Source organism: Protopterus annectens, chromosome 5.part0 (assembly GCF_019279795.1).
Source record: "Protopterus annectens isolate FY-2018-M chromosome 5.part0, PAN1.0, whole genome shotgun sequence".
NCBI lineage: Eukaryota > Metazoa > Chordata > Ceratodontiformes > Protopteridae > Protopterus > Protopterus annectens.
In genome coordinates this window covers 445,825,077-445,847,063 of record NC_056735.1, presented here as the reverse complement: position 1 = coordinate 445,847,063, position 21,987 = coordinate 445,825,077, and the positions used below count along the sequence as shown (strand labels likewise).

General features: G+C 39.9%; 1 protein-coding gene across 1 annotated transcript in view; it reads right to left on the bottom strand.

Moving 5' to 3' along the window:
- IL1RAPL1 (interleukin 1 receptor accessory protein like 1) overlaps positions 1-21,987 on the bottom strand; it is a 4,037,132-nt gene that overhangs the window by 130,790 nt on the left and 3,884,355 nt on the right. The window lies entirely within an intron of this gene.

Genomic DNA, 21,987 nt, shown 5'->3' with positions numbered 1-21,987 from the left:
GCATGTCAGCAGAGGAGTACAGAAAGCTGACAAGGAGACAGTTGGTTGAGATGTACCAGGCTAGGGGACTGGTGCATGGAAACATGACTAAGGCAGAAATTATTGCAGCTTTGATCACAGCTACATCAAAAACAGCAACCAGGAGGATGATCAGACTGGCAGTGGAGATGTACCATCCTCAGAGAATGGACAGCTCAACCTTTCTGCAGAGGACTTAAAAATACATATTGAGCTAAAGATACTTGATTTGGAGGCCAGTCATTTGGAAGTAGAAGCAGCTGAGAGACTGAGACATCTGCAGGCTAAGGAAAATGAGAAACTGCTATGCCTGGAAGCTGAGGAAAAGGAGAGGCAGAGGCAGCATGAGAGGGAGATGCTGACTCTTCATCAGAGTCATGGAGGTAATGGAGAAGGGAGTAACTGAACCCCAGAAGCACAAAAGGTCAGTAAATTTCTTCAGCTGTTTAAAGAGGGGGATCATGTTGATAGTTTCATTCATATTTTTGAGAGGGTACTTAAACAGTATGATGTTGACCAAAGGCTCTGGGTACGGTTCCTGTCCCCCTTACTCCATGGTAAAGCTGAAATTGTGTTGTCTAAAATGTCTGACATTGACTGTTTTAATTACTCTGTTGTTAAGCATTGCTTGCTAGAATGTTTTAGGTTAACACCTGAAACTTATTGGAAAAAGTTTCATGAACATAGGTGCAAGGCAGATAAAAGTGTGTGTGAATATGTTGCTGAACTGAACACTTATTTTCATAGGTGGATTAGTGGATGTTAGGTCACCACATTTGAAGGGCTGGCAGACCTTTTGGTGAGGGAACTAGTCCTTAGCACTCTGCCAGAGGACATGAGGATCTGGTTAGCTGATAGACAATGTGCTACTTCAGATAAGTTGTGGAAGAATGGAGACCTATACCTAGCAAGCAGGGCATCCCTGCACAGGAAAGGGACCCCCAGTACTGCTCATGGGTCTAAAGGAACCCATGGTGGGCAGCACAGACTGCCCCAACAGAATCTGCCAGTAGCAGGGGAAGCCACTAGTCCAGGTACATGTCCAGGACCTAGGGTTAAATGTTTTCAATGCAACCAGTGGGGCCATGTGGCGTACTGATGTCTATGGAGGCAAGGTGGGGAACAAAATGTGAAAGAGCCAGTAAGTGGGGAAGACAAAATGCCAGTAGTAGGTTCTCTTGAGACAACAAGGGTACCAAACTACCATCCTGCAGATGTCCTGAGAGGGAAGGATTTGGATGAGGCAGTACCATGTGCTTATGCAGTTACATGCAGTCAGACTAAGAGACAGGCACTGTTAAAGGATGCCAGTCTTCCTGGGGAAGGAGAGCTGGGAAGGGTTACAAAGAGAGAGTTGAGACAGTCTCAGCTCTCAGACCCTACATTGCAAGGCCTGAGGCAGGTAGCTAGGGATGCATCTGATTCTCAAGGGAAGGAGGAATCTGTATACTGGGACAAAGGGCTACTGTACAGAGAGTGGACCTTTGAGGGAGGGCTAGAAGGTGAGATTGTACAGCAGTTGGTAGTGCCTATTGCCTACCATCTGGTGTTTCTAGCCATTTCTCATGATATTCCCTTTGCAGGTCATCTGGGCATAAAACATACAAAGAGATGCATTATGCAGAACTTCTATTGGCCTGGAATTTATAGAGATCTAAAAGGGTACTGCAGGACCTGTGAGCAGTGTCAAAAGGTAGGCAAGGCAGGAGACAAGGTGAGACCTCCTTTGATATCTTTGCCTGTGATTGAGGAGCCATTTTAGAGGGTAGCTATGGATATTGTGGTGCCTCTGAGTACCCCATGTTCAAAAGGGAAAAAGTATATCCTAGTGGTAGTGGATTATGCTACACAATACCCTGAGGCAGTGGCTCTGTCCTCCATTGAGGCAGAAAAGGTGGCAAATGCTTTGTTAAAGATTTTCAGCAGGATAGGTTTCCCAAAAGAAATACTAACTGACAGAGGTGCCAATTTCATGTCAGACCTGCTGGCTTGTCTGTGGAAGTGCTGTGGGGTGAAGCACATGAAGACCACCCCCAGTCATCCCCAGACTAATGGTCTAGTTGAGAGGTTAAACTCTACAATCAAGTCCATGCTATGGGCAATTGCAGACCAGTTTAAGAGGGAGTGGGACAAACATTTGTCCCATCTGTTGTTTGCTTACAGAGAGGTTCCCCAGGAATCCACAGGTTTTTCACCCTTTGAGTTGCTGAATGGGCACAGGGTGAGGGGACCTCTAGATTTAATTTGTGATGAGTGGGAAGGTGAGTGTGAACCTCACAAGTAGTCTGTTGCAGCATATGTCCTAAACTTCAGTACAAGGCTCAGGGAACTCATGGGCTTGGCCCAGGAGAACCTGGCAGATGTCCAACAACAGAAAAAGGTGTGGTACAACAGGAATGCTCGAGCTATAGAGTATGCTGTGGGGCAGTAGATAATGGTTCTCATTCCTGTCAGACACAACAAGCTGCAAGCCACTTGGGAGGGACCCTACAAGGTGGTAAGAAAGGTAAGTAATGTTAACTACATGGTGGAACTGTTAGGCAGGAGGTAGGGGCACAAATTGTACCATGTTAACATGATGAAACCTTACCATGATAGGGATGTCCTTGTGCAGAGCATTTGCAGTGGATTGCAGGAGGAGTCCAAGTTAGATCTGGTGACTGATCTCTTCAGACAGGCTCGGACTGACACCTCAGGGGAAGGGGTAGCAATGTCCCAGCAGCTATCTCCTACCCAGGTTTGAGAAATCCAAGCAGTGTTATAAGAGTTTGGGACATGTTCATTGGGAAACAAGGGTGCAACCACCTGGTGCAGCACCAGGTGGATACAGGACCCCAAAGGCCTATTAGGCAGACACCTTATAGGGTGCCTGAGAGAGTGAAACAGACTCTGAGGGAAGAGATACAGGAGATGTTGGAACTATGGGTAATTCAAGAGTCCAAATGTCCCTGGGCCTCCCCAGTGGTGCTGGTGCCAAAAAAAAGATGGCAGCACCAGGTTCTGTGAGGACTCCAGGAAATCAAATAGTCACATAGAGTCAGATGCTCACCCCATGCCTAGGACAGAAAAAGGCCGTAGAGCAGCTGAGTGGGGCTAAGTATCTTACAACCATTTATCTTACCAAAGGTTTCTGGCAGGTGCCCTTGACTCCCAGTGCTAGAGAGAGGTCAGCTTTTGTGACTCCTTTTGGCTTGTATGAGCTCACAAAGATGCCCTTTGGGATGACAAATGCCACAGGAACTTTCCAGAGGCTGGTAGATCATATCCTAGCAGGAGCAGTAGGGTTTGCCCTTGCTTACCTTGATGAGATTGCCATCTACAGTCATTCCTGGCAACAGCACCTTCAACTTGTGAGGGAGGTGCTGAGCAGACTACAGAGGGCAGGGTTGGCCATTAAGCTCAGCAAATGTCAGGTGGGTATGGCAAAAGTCTCCTACCTGGGACATAGATTGGGGAGTGGTAAGATCATGCCAGAACTTGGCAAAGTAGAAGCCATTCAGGCATGGCCTGCACCTGTTACCAAAAAGCAGGTGAGGGCGTTCTTAGGGACAGCAGAGTACTACAGGAAGTTTGTTCCCAGTTATAGTACCATAGCTACTCCCGTCACAGACCTGACAAGGAAGAACAGAGCCAGCCAGCAAAATGCCAAGTTGATAAGATGGAGCCTAGGGTTACAAGCATATGATATGTCAGTGCAGCACCAAAGTGGGATTAGCAAAGTCAATGCAGATGGGCTGTCAAGACAGGGAATGGGATAAGGTATACTCAGATAGACCTAACCCTCTCAAGCAACATTTGTCAAGGGTCACTTGAAAAACTAGCTTGAGTTCTCCAGGGGGGAGATGTGTGAAGATAGGTGAAGGCTGCCAGTCTAGCCAGATAGAATTTTGTAGATAATTCTGTCATTTGTAACTATTAATGCAAGCCACAGACTTGTTCTCTTAAATGTGAAAAGACTGTATTGAATATTGAACTGCAAAAATGTAACAACAATGCACTCTGCAGTAAGAAAGCTAAGTCAAGCATTTTATGACTGTCTTTGATGTCAAAATTTGGAGCTGATATGTCTAGAGGGAGGCATCTTGCCTATTATTTTAAGACCAGAGTTAATGGCTAGAATTTGCATGAATAAATGTCCTTTATTGCACTGGTTTCTGACCAGGTGTAAACAATGTAAATGTAGTTTCTGTTAGCCTGGGAACACAAGAGAAGTGTGAAGAATGATGTCATGTGAAGCAGCTCTGCATTATCAATTTAAAAAGTGAGAATCAGAGAGCTCAGCATTTTGTCTTTAGAACATCCAACATCGCCAGCACTGCCTGTTTCTTTATGTAAGTTTATTTAGGACTGTGTTTTCTCTTAGACATAGCTAGGAAATAGGAAGATTAGACTAGTTTTCTTTGTGATGTCAGAACTTTTCTACTGCATTATTTTAAGTATTTCTCTGTGATCTCTGCACTCTTGACTATCACTGTGTAGTAAGAAGTATTGTCTTGTGATTTTATTATTTATTATTAAATATTTTTAAACCTTTGAACTGTGGCTGTTTTGTGTAGAGGTAATTTAAGCACTAAGAGTACATTGCATGTATATAGTGATACTGTACCAAGTCACTCTAATAAGCCTTGACTATTCAGTCACACTTACAATTTGGATAATAATATTACACAGTAATAATTGGACACCCTTTCAGAAGGGCCTTTGAGTAGCTGATATTAGTGGGTGGTGGCAGCTGGTACTACCTTTTAGACTAGGCAGAAAAGGGGCACAGCTGGAGAACCTGTTCCAACCTTCCCCATGAGTGTCTGTGTGGTTGTATATAACTCTTATCTCAAAGTGTGTGTGTCAGCTACTTGGGCAGGGACATGAAGCACTGGTTGGAGAGAGTGGGTGCTGGAGGATTTAGCTTACCCACTAGGCTGAGATCTGGACCCTATAGCTGTGCCAGTTGGCAATCTTATTAGGGACCTGGAGAGAAAAGGAGAAAGCAGCCCCAGACTGACTGTGATTTCTGTGTGCTCTTAAGGGAAATTGTATTTTACTTTATCTGTATTTATTGGAAGAACACCAAGACTGTGCACCATGCGGTGCATACTACAGCCGTTTTACAGGTGGGGTTGACTAAACACTTAATTATATTGCCCACCATGCATTAAAATCATGGACTGAAAATTTGTGTGATGTTTTCAGAATAACAAGCACAGATCTAGGGACACAAAATAATGGGAGAAGAGTGTGAAAGCAGATGATTTTATATTTTCTGTTTCTCATTTTTTCTTCTATGTTTAGTCTGCCAATATCTTCAGTCTTCCTCTTCTTTGCTGCCGCTGTCCCCTTCCAACTCAATTTCAATTTTTCTCAATGTTTTTTTCTGTCTCCAGAGATGGCATTTTGCCTCTCTCTCAGATGATTGACCAGCTGAACGCTGAATTGTTTGTTTTCAGTGATATCTGTCCTGCAACTTAGGACTTAAAACACATGAAAGAGATGTTACAGTTGCAGATGTTTAGTTTCTTTGTTACTAAAGCTGTGTACATCACTAGTTACAAAAGTGATCCTGCAAGTTCACTAAGAAACTGCACTGGTGTTAATGAATGCACAAATTCTATCTAGACTGCTTTGTAAGGTGGTTGTAGTTATGCATTTATTTATTTATTTTTGTTTGGTAAGTCAATAAATAACATGCCACATTCCAAATGTGAGACTAGAATTCACTTGCCTAAGTGAGATCCTTTACTAAAAGGATGATAAATGCAAGACATCACGCTGAACTAAAAGAAAGGTTTGTTAATTTTGTCTTTTCTATGATCTATGTCATAACTGAAAGTCAATGTCCAGTCTATTTGAATTGTATGCTAATTTCAAGGATGCCTCTGTCAGTGATATCCATACTAATGGGATTTGATTGTGGCATCATTTAGTTCCAAACACTATATATTTTTTTCTTTGGAGAGGTTCACAAATAAACAATTTGATCCATTGTCAGGGTTATGCTTAAAGTAGTTTCTGATCACTTAAGTGGAAAGAGGGGATTAATATATGACAATACTGTATGCTTAAAGAATTATATTATGATATGGGATTGAGTGTAACAGGGGATTAATGCAAAGAGAGAAGGTAAAAGTGATTAAAAGACATAATTGCGCAACACTATTGGAAAAATGGGCTGTTTTTTAGGTAAATAACCTGGTTTCAACTTTAAAATACCTTTTTCATTTACTTGGCTAAAGAATTAGAGTATTTTGGCCAAATCCTTAGTTCTTTTGCCAGGTCAGTAGAGACAGCTCCTGCAAGGCTTCCATTGTCTTTGCATTGTTTGCTAATGACTCGCAATAATTACTGGATACAACCCTACTTTTAACTTTAGTCTGGGGCCCTTAAGGTTGCTCCCTACCTGCTGTATGTATTGTACTTACCCCCCCCCCCAGATTAATATAGTACTTAGGCTGCCCTCTAGTTCTGTCCTCCTGAAGAGAATTTTTATGTTTTTATGGCTGCACAATGATTCTTACACAAATGAAATAAGACAGATTTGCTACCTGCTTCTAATGTCTCAACTAGAACTTTGTATTAGACTGTATATTGTATGTACTTTAATGCAACTGTTGATTACTTTTTGTTGATGGTATGCTACTACATTACCTGTTTGTTAATGCTATGCTATTTTAACTTAATATTTTGCTAATACTGTCTCTTTTTGTTTTTATTCTCTGTATCTTGTCCTTCTTCTTTCCCAAAAGCTCTAGGCTCTAGCTCTACTCCTGCCCTAAGCTACTCCCAACCTGTGTCTGAAGACCTTGGCCGTCCTTTCAGTGAAACTAACGTGGACTGCATCAACCTGCCCTGTCCTTTCTAGGAATAAAGAGTATGTTTGGGCTCCTATATTACTGAGTTTTTGGCTCCCTTTTGAGTCTCCTAAAAGAGCTTAAAGCTGCCAGTGTTTCAGCCTCTACAGCCAGCTACCTCTTGCTCCTGACCTCCCCCTTGTTTTGTACTCACGTCTCCTCCCAGCCTCTCTCTTCACCCTACTTTCCTTCTTTTCACTTTGCCCCCTTACTATCCATATCCCGTATTTTCCATCCCCACTTGCTGTCCTTTCTACCTGGACTACTACCTACCATAGTACCTTCCCCCCCTAGCTACTACTTTGTTACTACCTTGACTCCTTCTAGCCCTTTTTAGACCTTAAGCTTATCACTCTGCCTTTTTCTCTTAGCAACCTGTACTCTCTACCCTATTTTGCCATCAGCCTTCTCTTCTACCTTGAATCCTTATCAGCAACTAGCTTTTTCTCTTCTTTACCTCTACAATTCCTCCTGTCCTCCTGCTGTAAGCTTTACACTACCTCTTTATTAAAACACTGTTCAACTTCCTGGTAATCTCTAGTCTTATCCCTACCCTTTCCTACTAGACTTTCACCTAGTCTGTTCTGAATTACCTGCTTTTCTGATTGTCTCCTTCCTCATCTCTTCTTCTGTGATTCTACCGCTCCGTTAGTCTCACTCCGCTCCCTCCCTACCCCCAATTCCCACCCCCAGGGTTCCTACTCTTATAGCTCCCCAGACACACCCCCTATACCCTACTAACCTATCCTACCCTTTCTTTGTCTAACCCCACCCCTCTATACACCCCTCCTACTATTTACCTCTTCCTCCTGGTCCTCTGTACTTCCTTCCCTGTTACCTTAACTTTACACCTCTCATACTATTTCTCCCCTTCATCCTTCTATTCTTTCCACCAGCTTTACCCCTCTCTGATATATTTTTATATACTACAGCTCCCCCCCTCCCTTCTTAACAAGCTCACTTCCTACTACTGAACTTATCTCCCTTATCTTTCTATCTTCTCTCTCCTCTTTCCTTATTTTTGTAAACTATGACTCCCTACTCTCCTACATTCTGTATTCTATCAGTCCTACTCTTAACCACCCTATTTTCCACTTACCATCTTACCTTCTTTGAAACCTCACTTACTATCCTGCCTACTTCCACACAAAAACAGACCTCAACCATACACACCTTCACATCATACTCCAATACTCAATCCACCTAATTACCTTCTTCCCAGATTTCACAGAATATCTCACCTCAAATATATCCCACCCTCAGATAAAACCTAAACTTCTAACCTTACCAAATAATAATATTATAGACAAACTAGGTAATCCCACCTTACTAGATGGTGACATTCACCCCAACCCAGGCCCAGCTGACCTCACCCCTCAAATATCCTCTTCAAATCTTAAACATCAACTCCTCATTGGGCACCTAAACATTCAAAGTATAAACAATAAAATACCCCACCTTCATGCCCTCCTAGAGACCCACTCTTTTGACATTCTATGCCTCTCAGAAACCTGGCTTAAATCAAGCACCAAGGATTCTGAGATAATACAAGGCTATAACATACTTAGACAAGACCGAGCAAAACGTAAGGGTGGTGGAGTAGCAATCCTTTTTAAAAATCAACTTAACATTACTACTCTACCAACATGTCCTAACCAGGATAGCAAAATAGAAGCCATTATAACTAAACTCCAACTAAATGCCAAAAAAGCCCTTTATATCATATGCTTATATCTACCTCCAGGTAACAATATTCCAATATTAGAAGACTCTCTTAGTTGGGTTTCTACCACCTACCCACAAGAAACAATAATCCTAGGTGACTTTAACATAGATTGGAGTAATATTAATGCTGAAAATCCATCCTCTCATATTAATCTACACAGTTTCTCCCAAACTATCACCTCTACCACCAGAATCAATAAGCACACTAAAGAGAAAGCATATTAGATTGGATACTCACAAACAATAATAACAAAATATATAACATTGGTACCTTGCCAGAAGATATCAGTGATCACTTCCTAACTTATATTTCTAGAGAAAAGTCAGATTGTGTAAGTACCCCTAATATCCAACAAATTCTCTACCAAGAATTTTAACATAAACCTTTTTCAGGCTGATCTCAGCATCTGTAACTGGAACTCCTTAAAAACACTTCCTCTTGATGATGCAGTTTTATTCTTTAATACTACTTTCCTAGCCATTCTTGATAGACATGCTCCAGAAAGATCCATTAGAATGAAGTCAAAAACTGCCCCTTGGCTCTCCAAAGACACTAAAAAACTCATCCTTACCAGAAATAAAGTCTGGACCAAATGGAGATGTCACAGAAATACCCCTGATTTCCTTTACTTCTGCCAACTTAGAAATCAAGCTAAAAAAGCTGTCATCTCAGACAAGAAAAAATACTACTGTGAACTTCAGCAAACACACCTTAACAACTCCAAACAATTTTGGTTATCTGTAAACAGACTCCTCTCCCCAGGTACTGCCAAAACTCCCTCCCCACTAAATGCCAACCCAGACACTCCTCTCCTGACTGCAAATACATTTAACTCTTTTTTTTCAGAAACTATTCAATCCCTAGCTAGACAAATGAATGCCAACAACCACTACCCCCCAAACAAACCAGCTAGCTCTTCTTATAACTTCTCTCTAAAACCTACATCTACTTCTTACATCTATAAACTCATTCACAAATTGAAACCTTGTACTCCTTCAGCTGATAAGCTACCCTCTCTTTTCCTCCAAAAAGCTGCCAAAGAAATCGCATACCCTATATCCATACTCATAAACAGAACTATCCAAGAAGGATCCATCCCAGAAATCTGGAAAGTCTCTCACATTATTCCTCTACATAAAGGAGGAAACTCCACTGACTACTCCAACTATAGACCTATTGCTCTACTCTCACCCCTAGCAAAAATTATGGAAAATGCATTCACCAGCAACTAGTACAATATCTGTCTCTTCACAACATAATAGCTCCATGTCAGCATGGCTTTAGACCTCATCACAGCACCACCACTGCCCTTCTTTCTTTCATAGATACTATCAACAAAAATCGCAACAATAATCTTCTCTCTTCTGCTCTTTTCATTGATCTCTCAAAAGCATTCGACATGGTCAATCACTCTCTCTTAATCAACATTCTCGAATCTCTATCACCGACAACCTAACTATAAAATGGTTCACTTCATATCTTAGCAACAGGCAGCAAGCAGTCATATGGGAAAACCACATCTCTTCTCTTTTGCCAATTTCCATCGGAGTTCCTCAGGGCTCCATTCTTGGTCCCCTTCTTTTCTCTCTCTTCATCAATGATCTCCACTCTGCTATCCCACAAGCAACATGCATTCAATATGCAGACGATTCAACCCTTATCTGTTCTGCTCCTTCCACCATAGAACTGATCTCACTCACCCAAAACATATTTAATACTGTCGAAACATGGTTCTCTAAACGATTCCTCCTACTTAACGCCAAAAACTAAACTTCTCCTTTTCACCCCCACCTCTCGTACAACCTCCTTACACTTCTCTATCTCCTCTAACACAAACACTATCATCTCACCTGACTCTACTACAAAACTGCTAGGTATAACTATCGACAACAATCTCTCCTTTAACCAACACATTAACTACACCATCAAATTAGTTAACAGAAAAATAGGATCCCTATATAGAATTAAATCTTTTCTCACCCCAGCAACTAGAACTAAAATAGCCCAATCACATCTCTTATCTTCACTTCTATATGCTTCATCTATTTATACCAATCTTAAAAAGCAATCTAACTAAATTAACAACCTGCTACAATAATACTGCCGCTTTGCCACTGGTAATCCCTTCAGAACCCACCACTGTCTAAACCTAAAACTTCTAGGATGGCTTGAATTCCAAAACTACTTGCTTATCCCTCAACTCTCGATTGCTCATAATATACTATATCAACCTGACCACACACCAATACTTTCCCAACTGATAATCCCCTATAACAATCTCAACTCCCTACGCTCAGCTCATAAACTAATGACCAAAGCAATCAAGTCAAACAACTTTGCGGTGACTGTCTTTTCACTAATACTGTAGGTAGGAACTGGAATATTCTTCCTACCGACATAACTCTGACTTCATCTTTGCCTCTTTTCAAACAGAAAATTAAACTTTACTTCCAAAACCACTGGCTCTGTTCCTGCCGCACACCTGACTAAATTATCTAAATTATTACTCTCTACTCCTCTACTCCCTACCTCTCCACTCCAACTTCCATTTCTGATCCTTCCTCTACTAAAACTATAAGTATTATACCTTTCTCTGTAAATTTGATGAACTTGAATAATTATATCTTTCTTAAAGTGGAAACTTGTTATTTTACTGTTTCTATACCTCCCTTGCAATGTTTTAATAATGTATTTTTCCTGTAAAAATTCTTTTTGATTTTGAAATGTAATAGTAGATAGTGGAGCTTTTCTCCTCGGGCCTCTGCTGAAAATGGACTTGCTATCCAGCCAGACTAGCCCGGTCAACAAATGTAAAATAAAAAATAAAAATAAAATAATGACCATAGGCCTGGCATTGTACTCTTCACATCCCAGGAAACCATATGGGTGAATGGAGACTATTTGATTAACTTGAAGATGTTCCCATCAGTAGGTATGTACTTGTGCTAATTTATTTTTTATTATTTTTAACTGGTGGAATTGAAATTGATGTGTAGTCAGCAAGAGTGCATGGCAGTGATATGACATTAGGAAGATTCGAAAACACAAAGTTGCAGATTTGTAAGAATGGGACATAATAAATATGTCACAGAAGCTTTCAGATAAAATAGTTACAAAGTCTGATATAGCAAAGAAAAAGACATCAGATCCTAGGATCCTTGCTCATACCTCCAACCTAACCAGCTTAGGGCCCCAGTTTATTAAGCCTAATAGCATTGTACTAGGTGACTTCAATTACCCTTCCATAAACTGGGAGACTTACTCGGCCTCAAATATGTATGACTATGACTACACATTTCTAGACTTCATCAGTGCTAACTCACTAGACCAGATATTCCACACCTCTACCCGAAGAGGTAATATGCTTGACTGGGAACCAACCAATATATGGCAGATATGCCCCACACCAGCTATAACCTCTTCCTTGTTCAACTCTGATTGCAAGACAATTGCATTCAGCTTAAGACTGAATCATGAGTCAACCTCCAATACTTTGGAACTCAGAGATTATGCAGTGGCTAATCTACTAAATTTAAGTGATGATCTGGCTAAATTCAAAGGCCCTTGCTAAAAAGGCAACACCAGAACTTATGCAGAATCCTGCATAACAATTTTGTAAACATAGATGCATCTATATCACCCAGAAATAATTAAAATGCCAAAGTCAAAAATAAAATTGTATGGTGGAAATTAACAGGCTCTACAATAAAGGAAAACACACACTGCATACAAAAACAAACAGTTTCTGAGTTGCCAAAATACAAATAGAGAGCTCTGTAACATTATAAAACCAACCAAGGCCAGATAGGAGACAAAAATAGCTATCCAGGCAAAGGATACTCTCAAAGCCTTCCTTAACTATGTGAGAAACTTCAGAAAGAGTGACCAGCACTATTCCGAACTAATAGTAAATTATGCCACTTATCAGAACCAGAAGACAAAGTAAATCTACTAACCAATAAATAAACTTCATCCCCATCTCCCCTCTGATATTTCACAATCACTGAAACTATCCTCTAAAATCTCCCAAAAGCAAGTAATTAAAGGACTGGTGAAGGCTAGGATCACTACTTTTATGGGACCAGACAACATACTGGGCTCTCTACTGGTTAGCCTGAAACATGACCTCAAAACAGGTTTTGTGCCAGATGAATGGAGGACTGTCCAATTATTTCCAAGCACAAATATGGGTCATCAAGAGATCCAGGTAATTACAGAGCCATAAGTCTGAACAGCTGCATCAGTAAGGCCATGGAAAGAATTGTTATGGAGTCAATAAATAATGATATAGGGAACTTACAGATTCTCAACCAAAGTAAGTTTGAATTCAAGAAGGGCAGATCCTGCATATTAAACCTGGTAGACTTCTTCAAAAATGTAACTAACCCAATGGATGAGGGAAGAAGCATGGAAACTGTATATCTTGACCTCATGTAAGTGTTCAGTACTTTTCCATACTCAGTTATCTATACAGACACATGTTTGCAGCTAATTGTAAAGCCCAGTATAATATCATGGGCATCAAATTGTATCCCAAGGAAAAGTGAGAAAATAGGGGTTGATTGCTCCATCGTCTTTAAAAGGCTTGTCACCACTGAAGTGCCCTAGGGTACAGTCCATGGAGCAAGCCTCTATGTCACCTGTTTCTCAGCAGTCATAACCAGTCTGATGGCTGACAAGTGTGGAGATGACTACAAACTTGGAGCCATCATTAACTCCCTAGAGAACACCAAGATCCTACAGGATGACCTTCTCTAAATGAACATCTGTTGTAAAAACTATGGTTTAAAAATGAATAGGCTCACAGATGGTTACTAAGCTATTAGCCCAAGATCCATTTTAGGCTTAGCCAAACTTACCCCAAAATTACTAAAGCATTGCTGATGTCATGAACCAAAAAATGTTACAGTTATGATATAAGCTTGTACACATCAAGTGTTCACAAGTTGTGCCTATCCTTTATGGACATAGGTGCAAAAACAAGTGTAAATTTGTGATTTCCTATCTGTTGGTTCAAGTTACATTTGAAAAGAGCTAGGGATAAGCTTTGCTTCACACGGATAAGAAGCCTGTTCTACAGAAGTGTTAATCTTTGAGACACATGCCTGTCCCTCCAATAAGTCCTGTTTATATCAGAGACAAAGCTTATGTGCTAAGGATTGGTATTGCTTATGCTATTTGTTTTGCAAATGTGCAACACATCTATCAGTATCGTATCAGTGTATTCCTTATAGGCTAGGCATAAATCGAGACTGAGTACAGAAAAATGGCTTTGTGATGATGCTCATAGGACTTTTTGTTTACTCCCTTTATTCTTTCTATGAGGAACCTCTATGGTCTTTCAAGATGTTTCAAGTGCCTGATCAGGTACATACCAAAGGATGCTTTGCACTTGATGACTGATCTGATGACAGTCGAGTACAGAGGAATAATGACCTCCTTGGACCTGGATGCCATACTCCTACTTATAGGTTGTGCAATATAGAATAATTTACTCACCGCAATAGAAATGTGGTAGCCAAAGGTCAGATTACTGTCAATCTGCATCCCAAAAATCCCTCACCAATGAGTCTACTTTTAGGGGTGTATTATCAATATGGCAATTTCCAGGGTGGGTCATCTTTCCAAAGGATACAATTATGCATTTTTTCACATTGACTTTTAGTCCATGGCTCTGACACCAGTTGTTTTTTTTCTGATCAGGCCCTCTTGAAATATATCTGTGTCTTTAGGGGATTCAATGACCACTCCTATTTTGTCTTCATCTGAAAATTTGGTCTGCCAATGGCCCTTGGTGCTTGCCTTGACTTCAGAGAAGTAGATGCCAAAAAGGAGAGGCCCCAGCACAAATCCACTCTGGGACTTTGCTAGTGACTTGTCTCTTTGTGGAGATGGATTCCCCGTCCCAAATTCGAATACCATATCAGACAATCAGCTAGCAAAACATTGGGTGATATATGGATTTAATCCTAATTTTGTTAATTTATTTGCAATACTTGATTGAGGCATTATGTCAAACATCTTGGACATATCGAGGTAGGCAGTGTGTACTGTTTCGCCCTCATCTATTGCTTTAGTGGCCTTCTTGAAGATGTCTACCAGGTTAAGTAGGTATGACAAAAATGAACTGGATAGGGGCCAATGTATGTTGGTTTTCTATGTCATTGTTTATCAGATCCATAATAATTCTTTCTATGCCCTTGCATATGAGACTAGTGAGACTTATGAATCAGTAGTTCCTGTGTACATGGAATGTACCCTCCTTTGTGCAGAGAAATAATTGATGCAGACCACCATTTGCTTAAAATAAAACATTTCTGGAGGCTATGGTTACACAGTAATTTTAGCGGGCCTGACAGGTCATGTTTCATGCTATTCATGAGGCATCCTGGGATATTATCAGCTCATAGAAGCAGTGTTTTTAGCCTTACAAAGCACAGTTAGGACCTGTTCCTAAATGATAGTTAATGGAGTAAAATTGTGTGTGGGATATTTCCTGAGGATATCTGTGGTTGTCAGAGGGGTAAAATATGAGCTACATTTATCAGCAAGCAGATTTTCTATATACCCTGACTCCATATAGCTAGTTCCATTCACCATTATTTCGGCACAATGTTGGGTGCTGCCTTTAAGGTTGTGGACATAGGTGAAGAAAGCCTTTTGGTTGACCTTACCTTGGGAGGCTATTTGGCTTTGCTTGATTATACCCCTGAGTAGCTTATTGAAGTTGATGAGAGAGTTTTTACTTTGCTGGGTAATGCTCTTCCTGTTTTTTGACATGATTTTTATTTATTTATTTATTGACATTGGATTATCAGGAAAGTCTGACTGGGTAGAAGCCCATTTTCTATGGAGGCCTGGGGAGAAAGGCTCCAGATTATTACAAAACATTTTAAAAATGAAAATTTTACAAACTTCAAAAATAACACAAAAACATCTGAAGTTTAAATAACTATAACAAATTAGTGATACTATAAAAACATTAGTTAAGAATCGATACAAGTTATATGACCACCATTTAATTTTTCCAGAAATTTTAGACAGTTTGTAGAGAAATTAAAGGTAAGTTAGTCTAATACATGCACAAATTGCAATATGAAGTGAGGGAAAAACTGGCTTATGGTATATTTAGAGAGAAATTCAGGGAAGAGAATAAGGAAGTAAGTGAAGAAGGGAGAGTAAGGAGGTATAAGGAATAAAAATGTACTTGTTCACATTTAGGGACATAGCTTATCCTTGTTTTGTGCAAGAACAAAGCCAGCCTTTATCTATTAAGTCTTTCATAGTGGTTTTGAAAGATGGGACCTGATGGATACAGGTAAGGAGTTCCAGGCCTTAGAAACCTTGTGTGAGTACAGGAAATGTCCAACAGATTTGATAGGTTTGTAGACAGACAGCAGTTTTTCTGACTGGATCACAATGACCAACTGGGAACATAGTTGTGTAGAAGGTGTTTTAGTGCTGGGCAGGCACATGGATGCTGGATAATTTCATAGGTGGTAAGACACTGTGTATATGTTAGCTGATTCAACAGTTCTAGCCAATTTAAGCTTTTTAGTGCTATACAGCGGTGGATTCTGAAAGGGGTATTTGCTACAAATTTAGCAACTTTGTTATAGCATTGTTCAGCAACTTTCTTATAGTACAGTTCAAGTTTTAATTTTTGTGAAGCCTGGAGGTTAGTATGGGAGTGTCAGAAAGAAGTGTGGGGAGGAGATAAGTACTGGCAAGTGTAGGTTTTAGTTTGGTTGGTGAGAAAGTTTTGGGTCTTTAAATCATCCCTACTTTTTGATGAGTTTTTCTTATTCAATTTTGCATATGCATGTTGATTGTTAGCTTATCATCCACTATCACCTCTAATAATTTGCTATGAGGGGTGACTTCAATAGTTGTATTATCAAGAGAAAGGACTTTAAATTTTGTTTTTTTCATTTTCATGAGAGAGCGATATGGGGAAAAAGTAGTTTGGTCTTTTTGAGTTGAGCATGGGTTGTGAGTAATGATTCCATGTTACAATGGCTGTTAAAGCTTCATGAGTAATTTTTTGGGGTTGCATCAAGTTGTCAGATGTGCAAACAAGAGTGTAATAATCTGCATTTTGTATTATGGTGGGCTGTTATATGGATGTATAGATGGTGTTGTCGAAAATGTTACAAAAACAGGGGACCAAGGATAGAGTCTTTTGGTACACCAGTGGTGACCGGAAAGGATGGAGAGAGCATGGAGTGCCATTTTACTGACTAATACCTATTGGACAGGTAGCTTTTGAACTACAGAAAGGTGGGCTGAGAGAGGCCTAGGAAGGACATGTGAAGTAGAAGTTTGCTGTGACAAACTGTGTTGAAGGCTTTAGACAAGTTTCTTTTGCAATATGGCCTATTAATAATGTGATTTTACCATGGTTGCCTGTTTTTGGAGGTTGTCCTATTTATATGATTGTTTTGGATGTAATTTTCTTTCTTTTGGTATATAACCTATTTATACTGGGATTCCACAAGTGTGGCTTGTTTCTGGAGGTTACCATATATTTATTTTGGGTAGATACATTTGTCTCTATGCAGCTATTCATAAGATTTTACATGGTTTCTCTGAACAATTCTGCATAGGCAGTTTTGTTCTGAGGGTTTAGGGGAGGCTTGGAATTTTGCTAGACTGTTGCTAAGTAAGAGATAGTTAGCCTTGGAATATTTTTTAAATGTGCCAGGGTTAGCTGAGGTCCTAGGCGTAATATTTACTTCAAATGAAATGACTTTGTGATCCTATATTGCACTAGATGGTGTGCATTGTTTCCCCATGTTTGTGAAGAGCAGATCAAGGATACTAGCACCTCCAGTGGGCATGTAGACCTGCTGTTCCAGTGTGTTTATATTAACAAAGTCCAGAAATCTCTGGACCTGCATGTTTGAGGTTCTGTATGCTTCCCATTTAATGTTTAGGCAGTTAAAGTCACCCATGAATATTATGTTAAGTTGAATGAGTCGAATGCCAAAATATGTGTAATCTCAGCCATTGGCAAGCAGGACACCCCATGTAACTATCACACTGAAAGTGTACCACTGAAAGTTGACCCTAAGGATATTGATCTGTGAACCTCTACTGTCAATGAACTATCCTTTGATCACCACACGTACTTCTGTAAAAAAAGTATTTTGTCATCGCACAGTTTTTATTCAAAGGTATAGTGTCTAGGTCAAGGGATGTCATTGTTCACCAGTATCTGGCAGTCATTAGGCAAATCATTGAGTACAGTGTCTGCTCTGGTATGTATCTATCCAAACACCTATCATAATTAGAATGTCAACAATGCTTTCTCACAAAAAAAAAAAAAAAAAATCAAAAGACCTAAATCATCAAAGTATGCTGTCTGTCACAAAGCCCTATCTGTTTTCTCAGTATCGTACATTCCTCTTTGAGGTATCCCCTGTCTAGCATATAGACCTTCATCTAACCCTATCCTGTCAGATGTATTATGCCTTCATAACTCCAGTGGTGTCAGAAACACATGCACAAGGGATTTAAATATGTTCTGCAACATAATTAAAACATGCTGGAGGGATAGGTATGTATCACAAAGAATCCTGCTACTATGGAATTGCCTTTCACTTCATGCAAAACAAGGCATGTTTTACTCTGTTCAAAGGCAACTTAACAGAATAGATAAAAAATTATAAATTCACTCCCAGTTTAACACCCTTGTCCCTCATGGACAGGAGATGTATGCATACATCAAAAAATTCACTAGGTCTTCCAACCTATGGGCAGTCATATGTACACTACAAGGGCTGTATAGCCAGGCTTTGTATGATTCTCACAAATCAATCACCTAGTATAAAATCAATGTACATATGAACCTATATGTGCCTGTCCTGTATGTTAGCAGAGATTTCATATATGCTAGTCAAATGCTACAGTTTCCTATGTCAACAGGAATTATTTGCTGCAATGTAAGTTCACAGAAAGCTTAGAAGTAATTCCCTTTGTGTTACATTCACATGATTTGAGACACATCTGCCATCATCCTGCATTATACTAATCTCTATTTATGATTTTTGCTATGTTATTATGATTTTTTAATTTTAACTGTTATTTTAGTAGAACACCACACCATTACTTCTGATTATTCTATAAATTGTTTATTTCTATTTTTTTCTTGCACCCTAAATGTTTGTATTACTCATGCTTTATTAATTAATTATTTTTTTTGTTTTTTTAGCAGCGGGTCAGGTCCTTTGGAAGTTAATGATACATCACAAATATTATTGATAAGTCTAAAGCAGCCCTATCGGAGAGAAAGTTTATTTGTAATGTGAACAGCTCTCTGTAGTGTCCTTTGATGTCAAACTTTTCAAGCACCACATTCAGGTGAAAAATGACATCATCATAGAACATAATCTGCATATTACTAATGTAAAGGTAAAACTAGAAGAACAGCATGGGAATTTGACTATTTTGGAAAGTGGAGCAAATGAAGTAGCATTCTTAAATCAGCAATAGTGAAAGGTATCCAGGAGAAGTGGTCTGAAATAATTTGAGGTTGCTTGGTGTGCACAGATTGTTAATCAACTAAGATTACTGCTCTTTCATGTTAACAGAGGTTCATATATGTGTACGAGGCTAATGACCACTAGGGCCTTTTTATGCCTAGCCATGCATCCAAGTGTCTGACAAGTTCTGGTACCCTTGGTAAATGTAAGCAGGGGATTGGGAGATGAAACATTTGCAAGCAGTGGCCTGGGAAATGAACCATTTAGAGGCTACCTTTGTCCATTAGGGACATACTGTAGGTACCAAACAAAGGATACATTTCCTGCTCCCCATCCAATTTTCCAAGTTACACTTGAATTGGGTTAGGGAAAAACACTGCTTTACATGGATGGGGAGCCTGTTTCCAAGAATGACTACTCTCTAGTTACATACCTGTCTCTAATTATATCACATGTAAGGCTTAAGTCTTTAGAACAAGTGATTCTGGTGCTATCTGTTTTGCGGATATGCAGGAGGTCCATCAGAGTGGTCTAACAATGTCTTGTTTACCAATCATAAATCTTTCAACAGCCTATCGGAGACAGAATACAGGGATAGGGCTTTGGGGCGGTCTGCATAACACATATTATTTATGCCTTATATTCTTTTAGTGGAGAACCTCTGTGGACATTCCAGTTGCTAGATGTGTCTGGTTAGGTACATATTAAAGGGGGGAATTGTACTCAATGACAGGTCTGATGAATGATGAATACAGTGGAACAATAACCTACTTGCACATAGATACCACACCTTTGTTTACAAGTTGCACAACACAGAATCATTTCTACAGTACCATACACATGTGATGGTCAAAGGCTAGATTACTGTCTACTAGTGTCCAAAACTCCCTGACTACTGGAATGACTCTTAAAGGTTAGTTGTCAATATGATATTTACCAGGGGTGGCTGACTTCCTGAAAGATACTGTAATGCATTTCTTGGCATTTAGTTTTAATCCATGCCTCTGACACCAGTTATTTGTTTGTGCTAGCCCATCTTGGAGAACATTTTTTTCAGTGGGGGATTCTATGACTCAGGTGCGAATATGGTTAGCTAGAGGCCCTGGATGTTGGCTTTGACTTCTGAGAAGTAAATGCAAAAAAAGAGCCATCCCACAGCCAATTCCTAAGAGACACTGCTGGTGACTGACCTCTTTCTAGAGGTGGACTCCCCAAGTCTATCTTTCTAGGTCCTGTCTGTTTGCCTGCTGGCTTTCTATAAGGTGACACAAGGAGTTGTACCTAACCTCTTGAGTTTGTGAACAATGCCTGTCAGGTGTATTGTGTCAAATGCCTTGGACATGTTAAGGTAGGCAGTATGAATCATTTTGTCCTCATCCATTGATTTGTTGACCTTCTCAAAAAAGTCCACCAGGCTGAGAAGGCATATCTTGCCCCTGGAGAAACAAACTGGGTTGGCTTCAGTGTCTGGAGGTTTCATATGTCATCATTGATCATTTCCATAATAACTTTTTCTATGGCTTTGCATATGAGATTAGTGAGACTTATGGGTCTGTAGTTTCCTGGGTCTGTATATGGCCCATCTTTGTGCAGAGGGATGACTGTTGTTCTCCGTTTGTGAGACATAAAGTCTATTTGGAGGCTACTGTTAAATAGTGATTCCAGAGAGCTTGATAGTTCATGTTTCATGATATTTAAAAGATAGCCTGGGGTATTGTCAGGGCAAAATAGCTGCAGTGTTCTTGGCCACAGATAGAGCATTGAGTACCTGTTCCCTAGTAATAGTAGGAGGAGTTATATTTGATGATATTTCCTGAGGGGAGGCTGGGGGACAGGTAAGGTTAGAGCTAAATTTGTCTGCCAGTGGTTCTCTATGTCTTCTGGTTCAGTACAAGTGTCTCCATTAACAATGATCTCTGCACACAGTTGTGTATTGCCTTTGAGTTTGCAGACATAGCTAAAGAATGTCTTGTGGTTGTCCTTGGTCTGAGAGGTAAATTTATGTCAATCAAATTTGGCTTTGTTAGACTTTCTTTGCCCTCTGTGATATTCCCTTGAATCTCCAATATGCTGTAGATAGGATTCGTACAATTGGTAGACATATTGTGGATCCCAAGGGATCTTTCTTACCACATTTTTATCTGCATACATTCATTGCAGGCAAAAGAATAGACAGTTGCCAACAGTAAAACTTAACAGAAATTCCAGTGGACGTGACACAAGTCAACATTTATACAGGATTAATCTAGTGGCCTGTATAAAGTTAAAGAATAAAAGGTGACGTTTTGACAATGCAGTGAGTTTTGGACATAAGGCCTGGGTAAGCGTTCATGTTTCATTGATGATTGTAGAAAGAAGAAAGGGTCACCTTCCTTCATACATGAAGCAGAAGAACTCCTATCCAAAGTAAGGAAGATATATAATATCTAAAAATGCTGAGTACGCTTGCTCTTTGATGGAAATTATTTATTTATTTATTTACTTCAGTTTGATGACTGGGGTAGTCCTTCAGGCATGGAAGAACCCATTTTCAGTGGAGGCCTGGGGAGAAAAGCTCCATAGATATTGGCAGTTATACACCAGTTTTAAATACAAATACAAATATAGGTAGATATACAAAGTTCAAAGCAAACAGTAGCATGCAACGTTGAAAAGCATAGTTAATTAAGGCAGTGTAATACAAAGGAAACTTGTTATATATTTCTAGGCATCATTACAATGAATAAAACATTTTTTTTGTTATGATCCAGTGAGATCTGAGTAGAGGGAGAGAAGTGAGGTAGAAAAGGATGGATTTTTTAGTGGAGTGGGTTCAGGAGGGAGTTAGTAAGTGACAGGCTGAGGAAGTATAGCCTGGCTAAGGAAGTAATAGAATGTGAAGCAGATCACAAAAGGGGGTCATCCCAACTCTCAA